The following is a 14,057-nucleotide window of genomic DNA, read 5'->3' as shown; positions in this document are numbered from 1 at the left end:
TGACACAATGATAAGCTTCTCTTTTTGTTGTCTGGGAAGATCAATGCTTTGTAAGAGTCGTCCCAGGATCAGGCCTGTGTGTGACAAGAGCAGGAGCGGGCTGCCATCTAGTGTACAGTCAGTGAGCACAGCATGGAGACTATAGGCAGTGCATGGCAGAGCCGAGCCTGTGCATGGCAGAGCCGAGCCTGTGATGGGAGGCACACTCACCTGGCAGCTCCCCGAGTGTGAGTGGTCCTGTCAGCCGCACCAGCCCTGATCAGCTCCAGGCACAGAGGGGGATGGGGCCGCTGAATGCAGACCTGACAGTTTCGGATCATTTCCAACCGAATAGTTAACGGCTATTTCACGCCCGATATAATGAAGAGCTTGTGAGTGGTGCAGCCCGGCCGGGGCCCCCATTGTGCGACCCCAGAGATGGAGGGGCTGCTGGTCGGTGCACGGCGCTCACTGGAAGCTCCGCGCTGCCGCCTGCCTGCAAGAAAGGTGAAACAACGGACAAAAGGCGGCAGCTCCCTGTCTGACCGAGCTGCGGGCTCTGCTGCTGGAGCCGGGCACAGTGCTGCCACCCAGCCGGGCACAGCACTGCTACCACCCAGCCGGGCACAGTGCTACCACCCAGCCGGGCACAGTGCTGCCACCCAGCCGGGCACAGTGCTACCATCCAGCCGGGCACAGTGCTGTCACCCAGCCGGGCACAGTGCTACCACCCAGCCGGGCACAGTGCTGCCACCCAGCCGGGCACAGTGTTACCACCCAGCCGGGCACAGTGCTGTCACCCAGCCGGGCATAGTGCTGCCACACAGCCGGACACAGTGCTGCCACCCAGCCGGGCACAGCATCCAGAAGAGCGAACACTGGCAAGTACTATATGCTATATCTATATGTATCACCCCTGTGGCTGGCACTACCGTCTTCATTTCAACGATATGGTTTAGTGAAAATGCTACTTTTTACTATTTTATGGAGCAATGCAACATGACTTCATATACTTAACACATAATTATCTATCTCTCTATTATCTTTCTATCTATCCATCCATTCATTATCTATCTACTGTGTCTCTCTATTATCTATCTATCCATCCATTCATTATCTATCTACTGTGTCTCTCTATTATCTATCTATCTATCTATCTATCTATCTATCTATCTATCTATCTATCTATCTATCATCTATCTATGTATTATCTATTTCTCCATCTCTCTATTATCTATCTATCTATCTATCTATCTATCTATCTATCTATCTATCTACCTACCTATCTATCTATCTATCTATCTATCTATCATCTATCTATGTATTATCTATTTCTCCATCTCTCTATTATCTATCTATCTATCTATCTATCTATCTATCTATCTATCTATCTATCTATCTATCTATCTATCTATATTATCTATCTATCTATCTATCTATCTATCTATCTATCTATCTATCTATCTATCTATCTATATTATCTATCTATCTATCTATCTATCTATCTATCTATCTATCTATCTATCTATCTATCTATCTATCTATCTATCTATCTATCTACCTACCTACCTACCTACCTATCTATCTATCTATCTATCTATCTATCTATCTATCTATCTATCTATCTATCTATCTATCTATCTATCTTCCTTCTCCTGTTCTCCTGAAGGCACAGTGCAGTTCCCTGTAATATTGGTGGCAGGACACTAGATGGATCAGTGATGTGCATGTTCTCTATAGTGAAGAGCACCCAGATATCTTGAAGCCAGTGTGGACAGTCACTAATGGGGCCACTACTCTCCAATATTGGACTATTTGCCACCTAATGCAAAGATCAATGCGAGTGACTGTGTGTGTGATAGTGTCACTTGTAGAGGGCGATGCACAAGCACCACTGACAGAAGACCTCTTGCTGACCATGTCTCCTTCTCCTTATTGTCTCCATGAACGCCACAGGGGTATTAGAAGATGTCAGCTCCTGTATGTGTTCCTTCACCATAGTAAACTTCCCCAGGCCCTGCTATCCATTGTCTATATATAGAATATTGCTAATTATTTCAGGAATCCCATACTGTTTGGTAAGTTCCCCTTCAGTGTCTACTAATGACTGTGCATGGAGTCAGGAGCAGGTAGATGATATTGTAATTACCTCGCTACCTGCCCCAGTAATCAGTCTGATCTGGATATAGCTCCTACTCCAGTGCACATCGGGGATTACAGTCATAAACAGGCTCAGATTAGTGGAGTTATGTTATATTATATTGTAACTGCACAGGAGCCCTGAAGTTAGAACTGCTGGTCAGTAATAAACGGTCTGTGTATTAAATGCATTTTTTTGAAGGGGGAAATCATACACAGAATATTCTTACATTTTCGGCCTGGTTTATATACAGTGAAATGATCATCCACTTATTGACACACATAACGTTAGGCATATAGACATCAGAGTTTACATTGCTAGACTGATATATTCACATGTTCCCCAGTGCATCATTAGAATCAGGAAACCTACAACAAGGTAAGGGGCTGGTCGTTTTCTTTTTCTAACTATTATTAGTATAGGATTAAAAAAATCACATGAATGAAGAATAAACAGTCTCAATTTCAATATAACATTCATAAGAAAGACTTTTTACATTGTTCTCCCTCCAGCTTTCCAGCCATATCATACTGTCAAATAAAATCTGACGTTTAATTATTAGCAGAGATAAACCTTAATGTAACTATATTACCTTAATATTGAATCAAAGTTACATTATCCTTTACATGAAATGAATACAGACATTCCCCGAGGGTTAAAAAAAGACACCAAGAAAAAAATAAATAAGAACAACCAAAATATTTAACATTTCAGAGTTTCCTATTATACATAGCTGATTCAGCAAAGGAAAATTCAGCCATCATAAAGTGAACTCGAATATATTGTTACAATATAAAACTCAACATTAGTTTTTTTTATCTTTATAATAAGTTATGAAATATATCCATGTGCCTGATTAATGCTGACTTTTAATGAGTCCTATAACTATTACAAATCTGTTTGCATATGTGCAGATATATACTTGTAATATATTTGTAAAATACAGGGAATCATTTTTACCTTTATCTACTTGTTTTATGGAACAATACAAAGTGACTTCATTCTTATAAAAACATAATGATTTAATATCTATCTATCTATCTATCTATCTATCTATCTATCTATCTATCTATCTATCTATCTATCTATCTATCTATTATCATCTATCTATCTATCTATCTATCTATCTATCTATTATCATCTATATATTATCATCTATCTATCTATCTATCTATCTATCTATCTATCTATCTATCTATTATCATCTATCTATCTATCTATCTATCTATCTATCTATCTATCTATCTATCTATCTATCTATATATTATCATCTATCTATCTATCTATCTATCATCATCATCTATCTATCTATCTATTATTATTATCATTATCTATCTATCTATCTATCTATCTATCTATCTATCTATCTATCTATCTATCTATCTATCTATCTCATACATATTTATCTAGAAAGTGAGCCCCACAGATTTCAGTTTGAACCAATGTTTACTTTGCTCTGAGAACATTCACATTTTAGTTTTTTAGATCCTTTGCAGAAACTTGCATCTGATTTAAATGCAATATCTCAATTAAGCAGAATTCCTGAATGGTTGCAGAGCAAGCGCATCGATTTTCCTCTCTCTGGTTCCATACAATAAATATATCTGTGCTTTGTGTGGAGTGGTATTCTCTCTCTATGGGGGAGGAAAGTGTGGCTAATTTACCAGAACCAGTGAGCTTCTAAACAGCTTGGAGTGTCCCAACTGGTCTGTGAACAAAACCTCCATATCTGACATAGCTTCTAGCCACTGAGTGCCCTGTTATGTGTGTGTGTGAAAGTTGTGGTGTTAACCCTTCAGCTGGACGCTGCGAGGGTGACATGGAGAGGGCTATTGTAAGATCTTTGGGCTATTCTAAGCTCAGGTTGGTGTGAAAGAGACGAGAAGGTCACTTGAAGTCTCCTTTCAAGTACTCCCATTTTCTCTCTGGATCAGCAGCTCTGAATAGACACCATCTAATCGCTCTTAACAGAAGAAAAAAAAGTCTGCAGCCCACTAAGATGCCCCATTCTCTGCACACCGCAAATGCATCTACATTGTGAAAAGGCATATGCTTTTCCAACAAAGTATATATATATATATATATATATATATATATATATATATATATATATATATATAATATTTGTATATGTTCATTGTAATGTTGGCCATCGAAAAATAAATTTAAATTAAATAATTATGTTGAAAACATTTTTAATAATTTTCCAAAACTTGTATTTGCTACCAGCACACCAGCCTCCATAGGACAAGACTGAGACAAGAATGACTGCTTAGGATAGGGGAAAACTAACGCTGTCTTTCTTTTGTAGGTTCACAAGTTGATGGTAAAAGTCTACACACAGGCTGTAGGTTTTTCCCTGGGAAGCTGTAAATTCCTGGAAAAGTTCACTTTGCTGCTAAGGTGACAAACCACAACTTGAGCTTTCAAACAATTTTATTATATGTTTCCAGTTTTTCAGTCTTTTGCTTAGCTTGAATCAGTGTAAAATAATGAAGTATATATATATATATATATATATATATATATATATATAGTAATCCCTATGTTAATCTCATATATAAATGTTCACATATTAATCAACATATATACACACATATATAAAATATGTATATATGTACATTTATGAGGTTAATGCTAATCCTATTGTGACAAGCACTGATATAACTCCCCATTTGTGACTAATAATAGTGCTACAAGCCTTGCATTTATTTATTCCAGGTGATTTTACAGTTATTTTTCCAGGTGACAATGCATTTATTTCATTACTCGTGCTTTTGACCACACAGTACATTTTACAAGTCATCTGACAGTTTTTCGATCGAACTCTGTGCGGAGCTTATGTGGGTGAAGCACCCAGGGCAGCCGGAAAGTTCACTCCTTCTAAAATGCTTTTAGGTTTTCAATCAATTAATGCTATTTCTCATTTTTTTTTTCAAACTACAGAAACCTAAATTTGCTCCTCATACATTCATTTTCAATATGTCCAACTAGCGATAATGCGCATCTTCATCAGGATTTAACTTTTCTTCTACTTCGTATTTTATTTATTTATTTGTGAGGGATATGCATGCACAAATTAGCCTCAAAGCAACTAGTTGGGTTTAGTAGTTTAGCAAGACTAATTGGAGACAATGGACATAAAATGACTTTTCCAATTAACTGCTGGTTGGAGTTTAGTTAGAAGGACTGTCAACCCTGGCGATGGGTAATTGCTTTATTGCTCACTAAACTATCATCCACTTAGAACATATGTGCTAATTATTCTGGCCGGCCCCAGAAATAGACACTACAGATCTATTAGCCCATATAAAGTATATGATGGTTTGAGGCAGGGGATCCATCACTCTCCTAGGAGGGTAATGCCAGCTTAAGAAGGCGCTGGGCATATGACATACCTCTAGGACAAAAGACTACAGGCAGACATTGCAGCCTTACAGAGGCTTTTCTCACTAATATCATTTATGAGCATGATTACGTGAATGCAAGATTTATTCTGCAGTTTTAAACGCCCATGAATCTAAAAGTAAAATCATGTATCCAATTATTGCAAGCTAATTATTCATCATGGGGAAGAAAGGGACAGCATTCCTAGTGCACGGGCAAGCCAAGGGTTAACCGCAGCAGTCCTGCAGTGAGGCAGAGGTGAGGACTGCGGTCGGTCCGTGCTGTCTCCTGTCACTCTGAAGTGACTCCTCCGCTTATATAAACACTTACATTCCTACAAAACGTGAGATTGTGCAGAGTGGGGCTGATGTAACAACAACCCCTCTGGTGTACACAGCCTGTCTCCTAAGTCATACCTCTCCTCACCCTAATGTGCTGGAAGGAGCCCCCTGCCCGCCACCTGGCACTGCAGATGCCCCTCTTTCACGCCCATATGATTTGCAGACAGACAGGTGCAGGCAGCCACAGAGACAGATCACTCAGGTGTCTTTAGAGAGAAAAGGAAGCATATTGTCAATTAGTGAGATCAGGTTATTCTTTGCTACACTCTCCATGCTGCTTTTTACTCCAGATGTATTCAGACCTGCTGTTTTTCTCCAATTTAGAGCAGATGAAACCCAAATTATGACGGGAATTCTGTTTTGAACCAAAATATTAGTATTTTCTTGGGGTCTTGGGTTAAATATGATCTTGTCTTGCTGAAAGAACCCTAATGTCTGTGTGTCATTGATACATGACCCCCTAAAGATTAAGCCATTGATGCATTGCTCTCTACTGTTAGCTACTGATGCTGGACCCCTACTGTCCATAATATTAGCTATTGATAGTGGACCCCCACAGGACACAATCTATATCACTGCTATAAGACTCCAACTACCAGTGAGACCACCTCACATCCGTATACCACCTGATACACTGGTGTATTCCACATCTGACAATTTGGGGATCCCAAGAACAGATTAGGAGACTCTTATCAGATCTAACTTGCAGTTTTGAGGATTTTCTCTGCTTATTTACAAACATTTTAAGAGAAACATTGAAATGTAAGTGTAACTAAAGGCAATAAATGAAGATATATTTTATGTGTGCCACTTCTTATTAATATATGCTTTACTGCAATCTTCAGGTATGAGAAGTATTTTTGTGACTAAAGACCATTGAGACCAGGACGTGGAATGTGACTGGTGTATTTACTGTGTGCGTTATGTTTTTTTTGCCTTTACAGACCTGTCAGATCCTCATCATGGTGCTGATTCATGACCCGGCAATATCTCTAATGGTAAGGGAATCTCTCCAGTATGTCGTCTGTACAGTCACATATAAGAATACTGCCATCCATTCTCTAACCAGTGAGACTTGCAGTTGTGATCAGTTCTTACCAGTTGCAGGATTCTTTACTACTTTCATGGGTTGAAAATAGTATAACTGCATGGATTGTTGTGAACTTACTGGACATTTGATGTAAAAAGTAGCTTTTTGTGATCTTAGATATAAGCTAATACGTCTTTTGACTGACCTGAGATATAAGAGAATAGCCTCCCCATACAGGTGACAATCCAGCAGCTGTCGGTTGTGCACTATAGCTGACAACTTGCTGCATCAGCCATATCAGTGTTTGCGCCGTCCAAATCTGTTTAACCCCTTAGATGCTGCTTTCAATAGTGACTACATCATTATAAATGGTTATAAATGGTTAACAGACTGTGGGGGCTTCCTCCTAATCCCAATCGGTACCCTCAGATCATGATTGTGTGGTCCTGATGTTTGCGATTGGCAATTCATGACCAAATTCTGGCTTAAGAGTCTGCCGGCTGTTGTAACCTGTTCAGAAGTTAGAGGCATTTAGGTGGTAAGAATGCACATTGTCATTTCTGTCATGTCACTTTGCATTAATTCCTGAAAAGCAACTAAAGGGTTAATAAACTCCCTGACAGCAGTTTTCAATATGTCAGGGGGTGCTGTTTTTAAAATGGTATCACATTTGGGGGTTGCCCAATATGTGGGACCCCTAAAGGCACTTCAAACATGGCTAAGTCCCTAAAAAAATAAATTTTGTAAAATTTCCTTGAAAAAATTGCTGCTACATTTTTAAACCTCCTAAAATGCTAACAAAATAAAAGAACATTTTACAAATGTGAAAAATATTATTTATTAATGTTTTGCTGTGGCATGACTATCTGGATTAAAGGGATAATTATTTAAAGCTTGAAAATTGCTAATTTTTTAACATTTTTCTCAAATTTCTGATTTTTTTTTATAAATAAACACACAACATATCGACCTAAATTTACCTTTATCATAAAGTATAATGTGTCACGATTCGAAAAAACAATATCAAAATCACTGGGGTTTGTTGAAGCGTTCCAGAGTTATTACCACATAAAGTGACACTGGTCAGATTTAAAAGATTTGGCTCAGTCAGTAAGGGGTTAATTCATTAATCTGGAGACAAGGTTTAGTTCATTGCCCTAGAACTTTCTCTAAATATCCTGGATCTGGCAAAGCGGCACATGCCCCAGTAGCCAGCCCTCTACTCAACTAATACATTCTCAAAATTCTGTATTTTTTTAATTATATTGTAAACAATTTTGTCAAAAGATCCTTTGAGTTGTGTTTTCATGCTGCAATAACATGTGCTATATGTGTGCGGATTGCAAATGACACAATGGGCATTTCCATTAATACGTTCTTGAATTAAATGTGAATAATAATACTACAGTGTTATATGGGGAGTCCATTCATTAATTTAAATGGAGTCTCACCACAATGACTTGTCTGACAACCCAATTTTTTTTTAAAATAATGTAGCATAACTTTACTTATGACAACAATTATGGTAGTTATTGTAAATAGGAAAATAATGATTATTATATATAGACACCAAAATGAAGAAAATGTTATGTAAGATAATAGCATGTGCTCTCTTCTCTTTGGATATGGTATTTTAATATGAACTTTGATGAAATCTATTTTTGTAACTCTCTTGTATGCGTCAACAACATCGAGTAGTATGTTAGCTTGTTATTAATAATAATAATAATAATAATAATATTAACTCACTGCAGCATTTACTTTGGCTTTCGAGCCATATTTCTAAGAGTTGAACTCGCCATGTTTTGCAATTATAAAAGTGGTCTACATGATAAAATCACCCTTAAAATTAAAGTTCTTGAAAAAAGCTTTGGCTATTTTCAGGTGTTACCTTGGGTCCCAAGGATCCTACCTATCTCCCACCTGGGACCTTCTGGCTACAAATTCTGCACAGGTGAAACCAAGAGTAGATGCAAAGCTAAGGAATGGTACATGGCTTGGGCTAGGTTAGGGCCTGAAACACCAGTTTTTAATTGATGAGTGACCGCGGTAGTCTGCAGAACACGACTAAAAAAAAAAGATTTATACTAATACTTTTTGTGCCTTTTTTTTTTGCCAATAATAGAATACATTAATGAATTAAGCACAGAAATGCAGATTTAGACACCAGCACAGCCAAAGAAGCTGAGCTGGTAAGTTTAAGAACTTTTACAAGGTATTTTAGAACTTCTTCACTTGCTATTTTGAAAAGTAGATAAGCATTATTATATCGATTTCTTTCTGGAGGGACACTTATTTCTTGTAGCTGACCTTTATGCACATTTTGTGTGCCATATATTAGGTTGCCTTTTCCTGTTCTGTTCACTTCTCAAGAGTTATCTCACTATGATTGCAGACAGGATTATAATACAATGTAACATGTATATAGATAACACAGGATTCACAATAGATGGTTTTGAAGCTCTCCTCCCCCCATCTGCACAATGACCTCTGCACAGGTCACAGAGCATATCCACAACTCTGTGCCTTTCCCATATAAGTCAATGAACCTCTTTAGTCTGCAGTTTCCTGTGGTTCATGTGGCTGCTGTACAGCATATCTCTGAAGGCTGTTAACATTGCTCAGCAAGATGATCAATCACAGGAAATAAAATAATGACAACAAATAACTATTCACTAACAATGAGGAAGGAGAGAAGACCTTGCTAGTAAGGGATGAGTAAGGCCGACGTCACACTAAAAGTATGAAAAAATCTGTCCGAGTCTCCCTGCCGAGAGTCGCAGGAGTGTTTTCCGTATGGTCATCCGTGTGTAATGCGTTTGCAATGCCATGATGCGATTTTCTCCAACCCATGTATCCGTATGACATCCGTATTACTTTACATTTCTCACTGATTTTCCCCATTGAATTAACTTGTTCAATGGACTGAAATGAGGAAAATGTTTGCGCATTTGTTGCAAGCTAGACGGATGGTCCGTGCGGTGTCCGAGTTTTTCTCCCACCCATAGACTTGCATTGGTGAGTCTTGGCCGAGTCTCGGTGACAATCACAGCATGCTGCGATTTTACACGCACGCTGAATACGCCGCTGAGCTGCCCCATAGATTAACACTGGTCCGAATGCTATGCGATGTTATCTCAGATAGCACTCGGCCGTATTCTATGATAGTGTGACGCAGGACTTACGGAAACTGTGCATGATCCATTATCAAAGCGTATATCTAGGTATAATATGATCTGACCTAACAAGCTTTTATATTTTAGCTTTTATATTTTATTGATTTTTATTGATCTTTTATCTTCATATTCCCCCTTTGCATATGGTTTCTATCTTGTGTTGATGGACTCCCTTTAGTTTTAATAACTGGATGTAGTAATAATGTGTCATTGAGCCAACTTATCACAGCAAAGACCATTGATTATAGAATCATAGAATGGTAGAGTTGGAAGGGACCACCAGGGTCATCATGTCCGACCCCCTGCTCAATGCAGGATTCACTAAACCATCTCAAACACATGCCTGTCCATAGACTCATAATAGATTGCATGGCGTTAGTCATGATATAAAACTCTACCAAAAGAATATTTGCCATTGTTATCTGCTGCAGCCTTGGGCTGTTGCGGGGTGAATTATGGTCACTATTTTACAGCAGAGAGGGTCAAGAACACTTCCATTGTCAGTTAGATTTCCAATTGAGCCATAGTGATATTACAGTCCAGGTGAATACGTTGAATTGAGAAAAAGCCCTCATTGTACTACAGTTGTGACTCAAAAGGAAAAGTTGCCCTACAAAAAGTCTCTGTGACCCCACACAAAGAATTCTTTCATATGGCAAAATTCGGGTCAGTTTACTGGTCAGCAATTTGCTTTGTTATTTGTAAACCAAAATCAGGAGTTCCACCCCCAGTTTTGGCTCATAAATACTGACTAAATATTATGTGAAACTGGTTTAAGTAATTAAATAATCATTTGCAAACACCAAGGAAAAGTTTGTTTTACCACTTAGTTGAAATCTAAGCAATCTGACTATTAGTTATAATATAGAGTTATAGAAACATAAAGAATAAAATATTTAAGATAAGTGCAACTTCTTAGTGCTTCTTAAAATAAAATATTGGGAAGGGAGGAAAGAAGCAGGAATTTACCAGGACTTATTTTTTTTGCAAAACTATTTCGAGGTCCGTCGAAAGTTTGCATTTGTTGATCCAAAATTGAGCTTACTTGGTAATAGCAAATTACGTATAAATCATTATTAAAGTCCCTGCTCTGGACAATATTTCTACTTTCCAATACAGAAGCAATACAATGGGAAAAATCTACATTAACAATAGAAAACAATTCTACAGTAATACACATGCTAGACATGGCAGACGGGCAATGTCAGATTTTTTTTGTCCAATTTTTAGTTGTAATACAGTGATGCAATTCTCAGCTGCGCCTTTGTTGCCTGTGTGTGAACCCAGACTTACCGTAGGGTGAAATACTCGTAATTGCACTCAAAGATATGGTTCTGTTTTCAGTTGTCATCGTACTAAACATAACGTAGCCTTTTTGTGGTTGTGATATTTAGGTAATTACTATAAAGGCTCATTCAAGTGTCAGTGATCTTCTTGTATGAAAAAAAATGTGATTTCCGGCAGTGTTTTAGATCAGATTTTAATCAAAGTTTTTCGGTGTCAGTTTTTACCATCAGAGTTTCATCAGTTTTTCTCGATTGCAAAAAAATCTGATGGAGGTTTCTCAAGCTTCTCCTATCAAATAGTGAAAGATGGACAGCACACGGATGGACAATGCTGTCTGATTTTTTTCATGGACCCATAGACTTGCATTGATGAGTTTGATCCATGTCTCAGATCAAATTCGGACATGTCTTGGTGATTTGGTGTGGTCTCTGTCGGCAAAAATACATGGACATATGAACAGCCCCCAAAACTATAAGACGTCTGAGTTCTATCTCTGAAGAACATGGATAGAATTCGTACATGAAAACTGACGTCTGGATGAGCTCGAACTGTTGTAGTCAATGTATCTACTTATATCTGTTGACATTTTTGCGGATAATGAAGGCAGTCATATTTTATATATCTAGTGCAAGACGGGAAGATAATCCTATGTTACGATACTATTTCACTTGTAACTTAAAAAACTAAAATTAACACTATTAGTTTCCGATTAGAAAAATATCAGAAATTCTACATATTGTATACATGTGTAGCAAATTAATAAAAAAAGAAACAAGCAAATCCAATGATTAATTAGTTAATTTTGTATTTTTTTTAAAACCTTCAATTTGGCTTACAAGAATGGATTTAGAGATTAAAATATGTATAAAGAGTGATAAAATATAAAGCAATGATACAATTAATGATATATTATTATTATTACTTTTTTTTTCTTCTAAATGAGTATAAATATATTTTTTACCTACTTGCTGATGATGGAACAGAACAGGAACAATTACAGATATTGTTCTTTTGAATATAATTAGAATTATTTAAGTGCACTAATACAGAATGACAAGCCGCTACGCGATTGTGGATCCCGCAGAAAGAAATAATTTTACATTAATGTACATACATTGTTGAGGAATAAATCACTGGTGCTTCTATTAATTTTGTTGTCTGAGTGCTTCTCAAGAAGAAGAATACATTTCAATTTGACTAGATGTTTTTCAGTAAAAAAAAAAAAAAAAAGAAAGAAAGAAAGAAAGGGCTAATGGAAGTCCAGAGAAGAAAATGAATAAAATATGAGAACATGGAAATGCTCACACATATTGTAAATGGGAACATAATTTGGAATCAAAGGATATGATGACGAATAAGAACCAATTGGCCCATATAAACTTCAAGGCTTGCTTACAATCACAGAGAGGTCACCATGCCAGTGCACACATACTGCATACAGATGTAACAATGCAGCAGCTAGAAAACCCACAACTGCAGAAAAATGGTGCGCGTTACTGTTACATTTATATCAGACAACTGGTTTTACTGTACCTGTGTCCTCCTCCGTTACATATTTATTGGCTTTTAATAGCATTAATATTAGACACTTTGTGTGATCATTTTATAAATACGTTATTTTTAGCTTTTGGCTTCTTTTTGGCTTCTTTACAGAAAGTTAACTCTATGAATACACAGGATACATTTTAGGTTGTAAATCAAAGAATTCTGTGAGAATACAGACGTATAAATACAGCTGCCAGAGAGCAAAAGTTTGCCGCCTTCCTGAACAGCATTTCTTTTATTACAACCTCTGTTCATATGCATTGTGGAATAATAATAATGCAGCAATAGCAACTACTAAGAAAAAGCCTGAGACAAGTCAAAAACTTTTCCCAATAGATATGCATAACAAATGCTGTTAACATTTTCCTTTTTATCATCTGATTGATATTATATTTTTGTTGTTTCATCTATGGCAGTGTATAAAATGATACCAGATCAGTGCACAATTTTGCACACACCATACAATTTACACAGGCACGGTGTCAGTTAAGGAGCAACCTATATGTTGACTTTCTGACATATTGGCTTAATTATAGAGCGAGCAAATCTTTTGAAATTCAAATTTGCAAACTTTGGCATTTTTTTTGCATAAGTTTAATTTGCAATGATTTGATTTGCCATGAATTACCCTGAAAAACGTGTATAACACTCTTAGGTCTTTTAAGATTGTATCCAATCCAAGTCAAACTCTTTAAATAAACACAGGCTTTGTCATGTCAAATTGATCTCACCATCAAGAGTTATGAATAAATGGATGGTAATTGTTCATCACTCCAGTCCTGTCACACACTACCTGTAATGTTTATTCACTGTTTTAGGATTTTCTCTCCCTATCTCTTTTGGTAAGCTAAGAGCTGTGATGTGCTCTCACTATCCAGATTCAGCCCAAAATGGCAGCTGCATTCCTTGTCTTGGCTTTTATATGGGATCTGATAGTTTCTCCTGATTGGCTGTGCTATACCATGTGATATAATAGCTGCATGTTATTATCAGGAACTCCTGGCCTGACCCAAGGTTGTGTGAGCCTTTTCTGGCTGATATAAACTTCTGCCTTTTTTGCAATTTGCAGGAATCAAATTCAAAATAGTTTGAATTCCTAAACAGTTAATACAAAATTGATTAACACTGAATCATCTAGTCCCTTCCTTATTTAACCATTATTCTCATGAGTA

General features: G+C 37.2%; 1 long non-coding RNA gene across 1 annotated transcript in view; it reads left to right on the top strand.

Moving 5' to 3' along the window:
• The first annotated feature begins 169 nt into the window (after nucleotides 1-169).
• LOC138664793 (uncharacterized) overlaps nucleotides 170-14,057 on the top strand; it is a 91,715-nt gene continuing 77,827 nt past the window's right edge. Inside the window, exons 1-3 of the long non-coding RNA XR_011318389.1 lie at nucleotides 170-860; nucleotides 4,431-4,522; nucleotides 6,792-6,845. This is a non-coding gene — a long non-coding RNA (uncharacterized lncRNA). The remainder of the gene's footprint in view (nucleotides 861-4,430; nucleotides 4,523-6,791; nucleotides 6,846-14,057) is intronic.

Source organism: Ranitomeya imitator, chromosome 1, assembly GCF_032444005.1.
Source record: "Ranitomeya imitator isolate aRanImi1 chromosome 1, aRanImi1.pri, whole genome shotgun sequence".
NCBI classification, from domain to species: domain Eukaryota; kingdom Metazoa; phylum Chordata; class Amphibia; order Anura; family Dendrobatidae; genus Ranitomeya; species Ranitomeya imitator.
This window is presented reverse-complemented; position numbering and strand designations above follow the sequence as displayed.